Genomic DNA, 14114 nt, shown 5'->3' with positions numbered 1-14114 from the left:
TTGTCATCCCTCCAACAACCAGGTCATCACACGGGCAGCCCTGGAAAACAGATTATCTTAGATTCCTGATACTTTTTTCCACTTGAAATGATTTCAAACGTTCAAAATAGTTTTGCTGCCTTGATGCCCTGTTACTGTCAGTTATTTTAGAATGTACTTCCTACAAGAAATATTTTTCTGTGAAGCCCCAACAAAATAATCAAAATAAAGAACTGAGTATTAATATGTCATTACCATCTAATCTACATACAAGTGTCCCCAGTTGGGCAAGAGTGTGTTTTAGCAAAGGGTTCCAATGGAGGATCTTTTTTGGTGAGTGTGTTTCTTTAATCTCTTTCAGTCTCAAATAATTCCTCCAGGCTCCCTTGAATTTAATGACATTGATAACTTTAATGATTACAGGCCTGACATTTAGACAGGTGTCCTTCACTCTGGCTCTCTGACCTTTCCTCATGGTTATATTTAGGTTCCTCATGGTCATGTGATCTGTTTTTGGCAGAAATATCACAAATGTGATGCCGTGGTCTTCTTGTACCCCATCAGGTGCTATATGATTTTATTTTGTCCCATTTGGTAATGTTCATCTTGTTCACTTGGTCAAGTTGTTGTCTGCAGATTTCTTTTCCATAAAACTACTCTTTGCCCCTTCAGAAAGTTACTTTAAGAGCTTTTTCTAGTATTCATCAAATTTTCTACCATTTAATTGCATCCATTGCTGTTTCTTGCGTGAATTATTATTACACTGGCTGCCAAATGATTTTCCTCTTCCGTATACATTAGGCAGTTGGTAGTCTACCATAAGGAAAAGGTTTACTATTGTTATTTATTTTGATACTGCAATTGTCTCTTGTTCAGCCATCTGGGCTTTCTATGTCTTTTTGAAATGTCCTCCTCACTTGAGTTCTTCCTTAATGTCTAACATAATGAGGAACCTTACATTTATTTTGTAATTATCCTGATCTGTCCCTCAAATCAGCTATTTCTCCAATGGTTCTTACTGAAGCATGGGTTTGAGGTACCAGTATCTCAGGATCTGTCTTTGGACACAGTTAGGAAATACATGCATGTATATGCATACATATACTATACATATAAATGTATACACACATACAACCTTATCAATATTTATTTACATATGTATATACCCACCTGTACCTAAGTACTGAAAACTGTGAGTTCAAACCAATACCATAATTCCAGACTAACCTCATGGGTTTATTCCAGTTTTCTCACTTCCTCTCTTTCCTTTTTATCTTCATTATATTTTCTTACTCACTCAGTCCCCCAAAGTGTGACCAGTTCCCCATGAGACCACCTCTACCCCAAATTCCATGCAGGTGCTCTCTCACATGCCTAGCCACAGGTGTATGGGTGTCTTCTGCATGCAGGGCTCTGATCTGCGCCACACTGCTGCTGCCGTTACCTTGGTCTGCCACCTAGGGTGCTCTCCTCACCTTATTCTCAGCCTTTGTGACCTATGGTGGGTCACACCACCAGTGCCTGAACACCACAGCCTTCTCCTCCCTCTTGGGCTGTACACTTTGCCAGGCTATGCACCTGCCCTTTGCACCCACTGGAGCTCCAAGTTCCCAGGCCAGGCCATAATCATCCAACAAGTGTACTTTTTCCTCCTCTACCAGTCGGTCTTCTATACCCAGCAGTGAGCCTCCTAAGCCTCTGCTTCCTTGCAGCAAAGTCTTTTCAGCCATCTGACTCCAGCGTCTCTTGCTGGCATTTCCATAAGCATCTCACTTGCTCCTCCAGGTGAAGAAAACCTGCTCATCCCAGCACCTCTCAGTGGGGCTTCAACACCTACCCCAGTCAGTGCAAACACCACCTTCAACCTGCTCAACAACAGTACCTGTCCCGTGTCACTGCCTTTGCCACTGAGAGGTGCCTACTTTGCTTAGCCCCACCTAAGGGCTTTCAGACTCAGAAGAAAGGGAGAGGGAAAACAGATTCTGAACTAAAAGAATCAATGTTCTACCTAGTTATTGTTTGTAACTCTAAATGTCTATATGGAATACCCATTATCAGGATGTCTCTATTAAAAATCTAAGAAAGATAAGTATTCTATCACCAGATCATATCTATTACTTGAAAAAGATACCAACATGCAGGACAGAATAATGCATCTCCTGGGGTTCTCAACAAATATTCATTGGCTAAGAAAAAATATTTCTGTTACCACATACATAACAGTGCAACCGAAATTCAAATTCATGTCATCTTTTTGATGGCCATAAATTACATACTGTGATTTATGATTAATGAATTAGAGACATTTAAGGAAATGAACTAATGAACTTAATCCAAGTATATTTCAGCATTTGTTCATTCCACCGTTTTGTATTCTAGCCATAAGCACCAAAGAAAATTCTTTTGTCTTAACAGGTATTTTTAATGAAAAATCTATAGTGAAAAATGTTGGTTTATTTTGAACTAAATCACTTCAGTAGGCAGGGTGACACAGTTGTGACTGAAATCTATGCTCTCAAATTGACAATAAAAATGTCTATTTTTTTTAAATGTATTTGATTTGAAATGGCCATAACCTTCTATCATTATACTAGCCACTTAAAATAAATTTCTTCTTATGTCTCAGCATTTGTGACACCAAGGGAAAATCCTTTCTTATAACAAGCCCGCACCAAAGGATTAAAAATTTAAAAGAGTTGATGCCAAATATTAAAACCCTAAGTCAGTATAAACTATGCCATTTTATTTAATTTATAATTGAATATCTTCTAACATCTTCGGTTATGATTTGTTTGAAAAGTGAAGTTTTGTTATGGTTTCTGTTAGTTTATAACTATCTAAATATTATGAAAGCCTCATAAACAAGGCTCTGCATGGCACACAGAGGAAATAATGGAGACACATGACCAGTTTTCGCAACCAGGCTTTGAGGTGATGGGAAGCTTTACAAACCAGAAAATAGGGCAGGGAGAACTGGGAATTGCTGGAAGGGAAGTGGAAAGTTTCCATCTATCTACACTCAAATTCCAAAATTAGTCTGATACGAAGTTAGACCAAGAAATTGAACATTGGAGAGGATTCACGTGATACTTTCATGGTGTGATTTGTACTGCATTGAATTTAACATTCCTCTCCATACACAAGACACTTGGGTAATCTTTGTCTAAATGTCTCAAACAGATGCTGCTTTCATTGTGGGGGTCTGAATAAAGAAAGTATGGACAGCTCACAATCTTTTGACTCTACAGACGTTTTGTAAGTGTGAAGCTTTGAGAGGCTGGGCAAAATCTTGCTCAGCTAGTGAGAGCTCTGAAGTTGGATTCAGTTCCCTTCACTACAGGTGGTCATGGATTTTATAGGCTTCCTCCCAGAAAGAAGGCTTTTATCATTTCCACAATGCCTCTGCTTTTCAGGGTTTTTTCAGGCATTTTCTCGCCAAATGATTTAGCAACCCATCAGCAGCTCCAGGTTTGGGTGCAAGTCCTTTCTTCTAAACAGGTTCCTGCGTCTTCCCAGCCTCTGCTGGCCTGGCGAGTCTCTATCGTCAGGTAGCCTGGAACCACACAGGCTGTGATTCTAATCAGATTAGCAGGCTTTAATCACTATCTTTATTTCTGTGGCTTATTTCATACTAATTAAAGCTCATAAATTTTCCACTGGCAATTTAATTAACAAAGCCACTCATCTTTGTCAGGCAGCATCTTTCTTATTTCATCCACATATTTAAAAGGAGTCCGGAGCCTGCAGGTGATTCAATGAAACCACCATTCTACAAGGCAGCCATTACACCTATCTCAGACCAAGGACAACCCTTCATTTCCTATGAAGCTTCTCTATATAATGACAGTCAGCACAATCAACATTAAGAAAGCAGTCTCTAAGCATGATACGCTCTAGTCATGCTTAGCGAAATAAGTCAAGCGGAGAAAGACAAATATCATATGATCTCCCTGATATGAGGAAGTGGTGATGCAACATGGGGGCTTAAGTGGGTAGGAGAAGAATCCATGAAACAAGATGGGATAGGGAGGGAGACAAACCATAAGTGACTCTTAATCTCACGAAACAAACTGTGGGTTGCTGGGGGGAGGGGGGTTGGGAGAAGGGGGGTAGGGTTATGGACATTGGGGAGGGTATGTGCTTTTGGGTAAATTGGAAGGGGAGATGAACCAAGAGAGACTATGGACTCTGAAAAACAATCTGAGGGGTTTGAAGTGGCGGGGGGGTGGGAGGTTGGGGTACCAGGTGGTGGGTATTATAGAGGGCACAGCTTGCATGGAGCACTGGGTGTGGTGAAAAAATAATGAATACTGTTTTTCTGAAAATAAATAAATTGGAAAAAAAAAAAAAAAGAAAGCAGTCTCTTCCTAGACACCTGCAGTGATCTCGACTGGCCGTGATTTAGATTTCTTTGGTCCAATTCCGTAGCCACAATCCCACCATAATATGCTAAAATAATAATTTTAATCAACAAGCTTGTCAAAGGAGGAGGAAATCAGGAGCCTTGGTTACATTGTCGGCACGGAAGTGAATTAATTGATCAGTTTAGCCAAAAAAGTCTTATCTAAATTCCCGCATAAATCCAGTTTTTATCTGTATATTCTGAAATAAAGCCAACTCAGATCAACCCCAGTTTTCAAAGAGATCTTATTTGTAAACTATTTGTTGAATTATTGTTTTCAATATAAGATCAACCATGGTGAGATTTCCTGGTTGGCCCAAGTAACATTTTTAACCCAGAGCTACTGTTCTAACACGCTGAAACTAGTCACCAAAGACTTGTAGGAGGTAATCTTAATTCACTGGTCAGAGCATAGACCATGCAGCTTCCTTCCTCTCATTTACTCCCAAGTCCACACATTTGCTAAAATATTCTAATTGTTTTCATAATAGCAAGTGGCAGCAGGGACGCTAATGCAGATGGTGACCCATATCGCATGAAGAAAAAAGACACTGATGAATTAATTTTGACTCTTATGAATTTGGAACTAAAGCTTCACCTCCTACCCAAAACCTAGTAGCTCCTTATCATTTTTTTCCAGAAAAATACAGGAAAACACTTTTGTGATTTGTTTATTTATACAGAAGTGATGAATCCTAATGTCAGGGTGACCTGATGTTTAGATTTTGTCATGTAAAGACAAAAATTTCCCTTCCATGAAACTCTAAGGTACAACATTCAGTTTTGGCCTGTATGATCACTAAGATCTCTAAAATTATTCTGTTCTGAAAGTAAATTATGTTAAGGTAGGAAGAGTTAACATTGAAGGTTCCTAAATGTTCTTATTGAAGAAATATTTTGAGCTCTTATAGTTTCCCCAAACTAAAAGTTTTGTGGTCCTAAGGAAAATTATAAGGAGCCATTTTATTTCTCTGTATCTTTAGTCTCTGAGATGTAGACTATATGGATTGGAAATCTGTGGAAAAGGAAGTCCTAAGGACCAAAAACTGCTGCTGTGAAATAACTGGTTTGTTAGACTTTGGTTTGACTCATCCCCAGAAACTTGGTTCTTTTCATATTCAAAGCAGCTAATTCCACCACGCTGCCAAAAACTGTGGTGGACTGACACCAGCAATGCCTTCAATTAGTTCACACATCCCTGTATTCACTTTTGGTGGAACTCCCAAATTAACATTGGTCTTGGCTTTGTTGCTTGTTTTGACCAATTAGACATTAGCAAGAGAGACATTAGCAGAGACATGGAAAGTTTTCCTACTTAGTTATTGGTACTCTGCTGCCATGAGAACAAGCTCAAGCTAGTCTGACAGAAGATGAGAAGCACATGACCTAGTTACCCACCATTGCCCCAGCTGACATCCAGTCAACCCCGGAAGTAGAACTGCCAAAGGGACTGGCAGCTGAATACAGACACATGAAAAAGCATGAGGAAAAAAATTGCTCAGCTGAGCACATCCTAAATCCCTGACTCCTGGAATTGTTAGCTACATAAATTTGTATTCTATGAAGCCACTAGGTTTGAGATGGTATGTTATGTTACAAAAACTAACTTATATATGAGCCAGTAAGAAGATCCTAACACATTATAGAGATGTAAAGGAAAGACAGTCTCCTTTTCAATAACTTTTTTGGGATTGGAAATTAAGTTGGATATTAAACCATTGCCTACAGTTAAAGAAGTAGTACAGGATAATGACTTAAAAATGAAGAACAAAGGAGAATGTCACCACCCAACTTCAAAACTTATTATAAAGCTATAATAATCAAGGCAGTGTGACCAGCATCAAATTGACATATAGATCAAAGGAACAGAGTAGAAGGTTCAGAGATAAACCTTTATATTTTTTGTCACTCAATTTTTGACAAAGAGCCAAAAATACTCAGTGGGGAAAGGATAACTTTTTCAACAAATGGTGATAGAATTATTGGATGTTCGTATGCAAAGAAAGCAGGTAATAATCTTAAGTTATTATACTACATACAAAAAAAAACCCCAACAACTAAAAATGGGTCATAGACCTAAATATAAAAGATAAAACTATAAAAATTCTAGGGGAAATGTGAGATAAAATATTTTTGTAATTGTAATTGTGTTAGCTATCTTAGATGTAACATTCAAATCATGACCTATAAAAGAAAAATTGATTAATTAGACTTCATCAAAATTTTAAAACTTTTGTCTTTTTATAGATACTATTAAAATTAAAAAACAAGCCCCAGTCTGATAGAAAATATTTTCAAATCATATATCTTAAAAAAGATTTGTATCCAGAATCTATAAAGAAAACTGTGCACTAAAGCTGTAGTAGGTAGCTGATGTCAACCTTCTGTGACCCTTTCATGTGACCCCAAGAAGATATCAAAAACAAGAAGAACTGGAATATAGGAGAGGGAAGACAGTGGTGGAGTAGGACTCTAGGCTTGTCTTATCCCAGAAATACAACTAGATAACCATTAAATCATCCTAAATATCCCAGGAAAAGACCTGAAGACAGACAGAACACACTCCACAACTAGAGGGACAGAAGAGGATACATTGAAGAATTTAGGGAGTGCAGAGACATGGGTTAAGGGAGAAACATATCAATTACAGCGCTGTGGAGGAGAGGAAGCTCTAGTCATGGAGAAGGGTAAGAGAGAAGAGGGGAGCATGCAGTGGAACACATAAGGAAAACACTTCACCCAAAGCCATTGGCTTGGAAAACAAGAGGCACTGAATTTCATGAGGTCTTGCAACCAGTGGGTCTTAAAGCCTAGAGTTATAAAGGTCAGTGGACTTGACTAGGATAGAAACTGGAATGCACTCTGCTGTTCCTGGAAAGAGGGCAGGCAAAAAATCTGGAAACAGACAGCATGGAAACAGTGATCTGAACAACATCTGAGACACACAGCTGGGAATTTATTCGATTTCTTGGCGCATGTGTCTGAGAGGCAGTGTTCATGGAGATGCTTCTCTGGGAACAAAGGAGCTGGCTAGAGCCATTTCCCTCCCCCACTCCTCAGCAAAAACATAGAGCCACCTGCAGGAAGCAGCCTAGCACCTATACTGGCTACCTAACTTGCTTACACCAAGCCCCATCCCCTGTACTTCGTTGGTACTACCCCCTCAATCAAGTTTCCCTGTCTCATGCACTGGGCATCTCCCCCAGAAGACTAGCACAAACCCCTGCCACCACCACATCTTTCAACCAGAGAGTTCTCCAGGACCTCAGTTCTCATACAAGTGGTATCAGACTAGTTAAAACTTGACATGTTCAGGGCAAGGACCAAACACTGCCCATAACAGGCGAGGAGAGCCTCTGCAGATGACTGGCCTGAAGGGGAGAGTATCCACAACACAAGAGCAGAGCACACACAGAACACACTGAAGACATCCCCTGAAGTGCCAGGCCCTGGACACTGTATGATGTCTTTTTCATAAAGACATTATGTTCAGCAATAGAAAACATAACTGACTTTTCTAATACACAGAAGAAGGCAGAGACTAAGACAAAAGGCAAAAATGGACAAATTTATCCCAAATGAAAGAACAAGATAAGGCCATGGCCAGATATCTAAGCAAAACAGATATAAGTAATATGTCTGTTGGTGAATTTAAAGCAAAAATCATGAGGATACTCACTGGCCTTAAGGAGAGAATAGAAGACATCAGGAAGATCCTTACCACAGGGGAAAAAAGAGTTTAAAAAGAATTCATCAGAGATATAGAATGTAATAAATCGGATTGAAAACAGGTTTGATGCAATCAACAACAGGCTAGAAGAAACAGAGGAATGAATTAGTGACCTGGAAGACAAAATAATGGAAAATAATGAATCTGAACAAAGAGAAAAAGGATTATGGAACACACAAACAGACTTAGGAACATGAGGACTCCACCAAATAAAATAATATTTGTATTATAGGAATTCTTCTTCCAAGAAGAGAAGAAGGAGGAGGAGGAGGAGATAAAGAGGGAGAGGGAGGGGTGGAGGAGGAGGAGTGGGAAGAGAAAGGAAGGAAGGAAAGGGGGCAGGAAATTTATTTAAGGAAATAATAACTGAACACTTCCTAATGTGAAGAAGGAAACAGACATCCAGATCCAGGAGACACAGAGAACTCTCATCAAAATTAACAAAAGAAGACCAACACAAAGACATATTGTAAGTAAATTTTCAAAATAAAGTGATAAAGAAAAAAATCTTAAAAGCTAGAAGCCGAAAGTAGTCCTTATCTCACAAGGGAAGATCCATAAAGCTACATGGAGATTTCTCAACAGAAGTTTGGTAAGACAGAAGGAGTGGTATGATATATTCAAAGTACAGAATGGGAAAAATCTGCAACCAAACATACTGTGTCCAGCAAGGCTATCATTCAGAATACAAGGAGAGATGAAGAGTTTCCCAGACAAGCAAAAACTGAAGGAGTTCATGACCACTGAACCAGATCTGCAATGAATATTAAAGGGAACTGATTGAGTGCAAAAGAGAGATCAAAAGTGACAAAGACAAGAAAGGATCAGAGAAAATCTTCAGAAACAATAAGTAATAAAGTGACAATAAATACATATCAATAATTACTTTGAATGTATGCGGACTAAACACTCAAAAGACATAGGGTGTCAGAATGGACCGAAAATTTTAAAAAAAAAAAAAAAGGACCCATGTATATACTGCCTAGAGGAGACTCATTTTAGACCAAAGACACCTGCAGACGGAAAGTGAGGGAATAGAGAAACATCTGTCATGCAAATGGATGTCAAAAGAAAGATGGAGTAGCAATACTTATATCAGACAAACAAGACTTTAAAACAGACTATAACAAGAAATAAAGAAGAGTGCTACATCATAGTAAAGGGGACAATCCAACAAGAAGATCTAACATTCATAAATATGTACACACCCAACATGGGCACACCCAAATATCTAAAACAATAACAAACATAAAAGAACTAATTGATACTAATACAATAATAGAAGAGGGTTTTAACACCCCACTGACATTAATGGATAGACATCTAACAGAAAATCAATACAAAAACAGTAGCTTTGCATGACACACTGAACCATGTAGGCTTACAGATATATTCAGAACATTCCAGCCTAAGATAACAGAATACACATTCTTTTCAAGTGCATGTGCAACATTCTCCAGAAGATCACAAATTGGGTCACAAAACAAGTGTCAACAAATACAAAAGATTGGAATCATAACATGCATCTTTTCTGACCACAATACTATGAAATGAGATGTCAACCACAAAAAAATTTGGAAAGAACACAAATACATGGAGGTTAAACAACATACTACTAAATACCAGACTTCTACTACCAGGAAGTCAAAGAAGAAATAAAAAACATATGGAAACAAATGAAAATGAAAAAACAGTCTTAGGACCTTTTAGGACCACTTTTGTTCCTAAGAGGGACCACTTTTGTTCCTAAGAGGGAAATATATTGCTGCCTTCAGAAGCAAGACAAATCTGAAATAAACAACCTAACAGTACACCTAAAGAAGCTAGAAAAAGAACAACAAATAAAGCATAAAGCTAGCTGAAGGAAGGAAATAAGAAACATTAGAGCAGAAGTCAATGATACTGAAACAAAAGAAAAAGAGAGAGAGAGAATAGATCAATGAAACCAGGAGCTATTAATTTTGAAAAAATTAATAAAATTGATAAACCTCTAGCCAGACTTATCAAAAAGAAAAATCACCTCAATAAATAAAATCACAAATGAGAGGAAGAAATAACAACCAACACCACAGAAATAAGATTATAAGAGAATATTATGAAAAAGTATATGCCAATAAATTAATCTGGAAGAAATTCTAGGAATTTATCCTAGAAACATATAAAGTACCAAAACTGAAACAGGAAGAAATAGGAAACTTGAACAGACCAATAACCAGCAAAGAAAGTGAATAAGTAATCAAAAAACTCCCAAAAAAACAAAAGTCCCAGGCCAGAAGACTTCACAGGGGAATTCTACCAAACATTTAAAGAAGAGTTAATACCTATTCATCTCAAACTACTCCAAAAAATAGAAAAGGAAGGAAAACTTCCAAATTCATTCATGAGGCCAGCATTATCCTGATACCAAAACCAGATAAATACTCCACTAAAAAAGAGAACTATAGGGACGCCTGGCTGGCTCAGTGGGTTAAAGCCTCTGCCTTTGGCTCAGGTCATGATTCCAGGGTCCTGGGATCGAATCCCGCATCTGGCTCTCTCTCTGCTCAGCAGGGAGCCTGCTTCCCTTCCTCTCTCTGCCTGCCTCTCTGCCTGTGTGTGATCTCTTTTTCTGTCAAATAAATAAATAAAATCTTAAAAAAAACCAAAAACTATAGGTCAATACTCCTGATCAACATGAATGCAAAAATACTAAAAAAATACTAGCAAACCAAGTCCAACAATCCATTAAAAAAATCATCCACCATGATCAAGTGGGATTTCTTTCTGGGTTGCAAGTGTAGTTAAATTTTTGCAAGTCAGTCAATGTTAAATATCACATTCATAAAAGAAAGGATAAGAACCATATGATCATTTTAATAGATGCAGAAAAAACATTTGACGAAGTACATCCATTCATGATAAAAACCCTCATCGAAGTAGGTTTAAAGGGAATATACCTCAATGTAATAAAGGCCATATATGAAAAACCCACCGTTAATATCATCGTAAATGGGGAAAAACTGAGAGCTTTTCCTCTACCATCAGGAACAAAACAAGATGTCCACTCTCACCGCTGTTATTCAACATAGTACTGGAAGTCCTAGCCACAGCAGCAAGACAACACAAGGAAATAAAAGGCATCCAAATTGGCAAGTAAGAAGCAGAACATTCACTATTTGCAGATGATGTGATACTTTCTAGAGAAAACCTGAAACACTCCACCAAAAAACCGCTAGAGCTGATAAAAGAATTCAGTAAGGTTCCAGGATTTAAAAGCCACACACAAAAATCTATTGCAGTTCTATACACTAATAATGAACCAGCAGAAAGAAATTAAGGAAACCATCTCATTTAGTTATACCAAAAGCAATTAAGATACCAAGGAATAAAGCTAACCAAAGAGATAAAAGGCTTATACTCTGAAAAACTATAAAACACTGATGAAAGAAACTGAAGATGACACAAAGAAATGGAAAAACGTTCCATGCTCATGGACTGACCAAAAATTGCTAAAATATCTTTATTTTCCAAAGCAGTCTACACATTTAACGCACAATAAAACTTTACAAAGCAGGAAAGAATATTCAGTGGGAAAAAGAAAATCTCTTCGAAAAATGATGTTGGGAAAATTGGACAGCTACATGCAAAAGAATGAAACTGGATCACTTTCTTACACCATATACACACAAAAAAAATTCAAAATGGATTAAAAACCTGAATATGAGACATGAAAATATGAAAATCCAAGAGGAGAACACAGGCAGTAGCCTCTTTGACATCAGCCTTAGGAATTTATTTCTAGATATATCTCTAGAGGCAAGAGAACAAAAAGCAAAAATAAACTATTCAGACAGCATCAACATAAAAAGCTTCTGCAGCAGAGGAAACAATCAACAAAACTAAAAGGCGGGGCTCCTGGGTGGCTGAGTGAGTTAAAGCCTCTGCCTTCAGCTCAGGTCATGATCCCAGGGTCCTGGGATCGAGTTCCACATTGGGCTCTCTGCTCAACGGAGAGCCTGCTTCTCCCCTCTCTCTGCCTGCCTCTCTGCCTGCTTGTGGTCTTTGTCTGTCAAATAAATAAATAAAATCTTTAAAAACAAAAAACAAAAAAAACTTAAAAAAAAAACTAAACTAAGAGGCAACAACAGATGGAATGGGAGAAGATACTTACAAATGAAATATCTGAGAAGGGTTTATTATCCAAAATATACAAAGAGCTTATAAAACTCAAAATCCAAAAAAATAAATAATCCAATTTAAAAAATGGACAGAAAACATGATTAGACATTTTTTTAAAGAAGACATCCAGATGACTAACAGACACAAGAAAAGATACTCAATATCACTGATCATCAGATAAATACAAATCAAAACTACAATGAACTATCACCTCACACCTGTCAGATTGGCTAAAATCAGTGATACAAGGAATAAGTTTTAGCAAGGATATGGAGAAAATAGAACCCTCTTAACATTGTTGGTGGGGATTCAAATTTATGCAGCCACTCTGGAAAACAGCATGGAGTTTCCTCAAGAAGTTAAAAATAGAACTACCCTGGGGCGCCTGGGTGGCTCAGTGGGTTAAGCTGCTGCCTTCGGCTCAGTTCATGATCTCAGGGTCCTGGGATCGAGTCCCGCATCGGGCTCTCTGCTCAGCAGGGAGCCTGCTTCCCTCTCTCTCTCTGCCTGCCTCTCCATCTACTTGTGATTTCTCTCTGTCAAATAAATACATAAAATCTTTAAAATGCAAACTATTAAAAAAAAAATAGAACTACCCTATGATCCAGGAATAGCAGTACTAGGTATTTACCCAAAGAATACAAAAATACTGACTCAAAGGGCTACATGTACCTTGATGTTTATAGCAGCATTATCTACAATAGAAAAACTATGGAAACAGCCCAAGTATTCATCAACTTATGAATGGATAAAGAAGTGGTATATATGTAGATACACACACACACACACACACACACACAAAATGGACTATTACTCAGCCATAAAAGAACAATGAAATCTTGAATGACATCTTCACTGGACAAAGTATTCCTGGGTGCATATTTTTCTCATTGAGCACCCTGAATATGTCATGCTAGTCCTTTCTTGCCTCCCAGGTCTCTGTGGCTAGGTCTTCTGCCAATGTTTCTATCCTTGTAGTTTACACACCTCTTGTCCCAAGCTGCTTTCAGAATTTTCTCTTTGTCTCTGAAGTTTGCAAATTTCACTATTACATGTTGGGAGGTTGACCTATTTTTATTGATTTTGAGGGGGGATCTGTTCCTCCTGGGTTTGGATGCCTGTTTCCTTCTCCAGTTTAAGGAAGTTCTCTGCTATAATTTGCTCTACTATACCTTCTGCACCACCCTCTTTCCTCTTCTTCTGGGATCCCAATTATTCCCAATAATTCCAATAATCCCAATAGCACTTATCTCTCAGATTCTCCTCTTGCGATCCAGTAGTTATTTATCTCTCTTTTTTTCAATTTCTTTACTCTCATCATTTTGTCTTCTATATCACTAATTCTATCTTCTACCTTATTTCTTCTAGCAGTTAGAACCTCCATTTTTATTGCATCTCATTAATAGCCTCTTTGATTTGACTTGACTAGATTATCATTCTTTTATTTCTCTAGAAAGGGATTGTCTAGTATCTCCTATGTGTTTTTCAAGCTCAGCTAGTACCTTTATAATTGTTATTCTGAATTCTAGTTTCAACATCTTACTAATGTCTATACCTACTAGGTCCCTGGCAGTCAGTATTGGTTGTTGTTCTTTTTTGAGGTGAGTTTTTCCACCTTGTCATTCTGTCCAGAGAAGAATACAGGAACTAGAGAACAAAATACTAAAATGGCAATAATGACCCCAGAGATAGACACTAAACAAATCAGAAGAGACCCAAAACCAAAAAGAGAGAGAGAGATTATAATCAGACAGGTGAACAGAATAAGGCAATACACTGGGACCCATGTGTATTTTGATCTGTTTGTTAGAAAGCTAGATCCCAAAATTGTAAAGAGAGAAAAAC

This window comes from Neovison vison, chromosome 11 (genome assembly GCF_020171115.1).
Source record: "Neovison vison isolate M4711 chromosome 11, ASM_NN_V1, whole genome shotgun sequence".
Lineage (NCBI taxonomy): Eukaryota > Metazoa > Chordata > Mammalia > Carnivora > Mustelidae > Neogale > Neogale vison.
The sequence above is the reverse complement of the archived record's forward strand: the minus strand, read 5'-3'. Positions refer to the sequence as shown.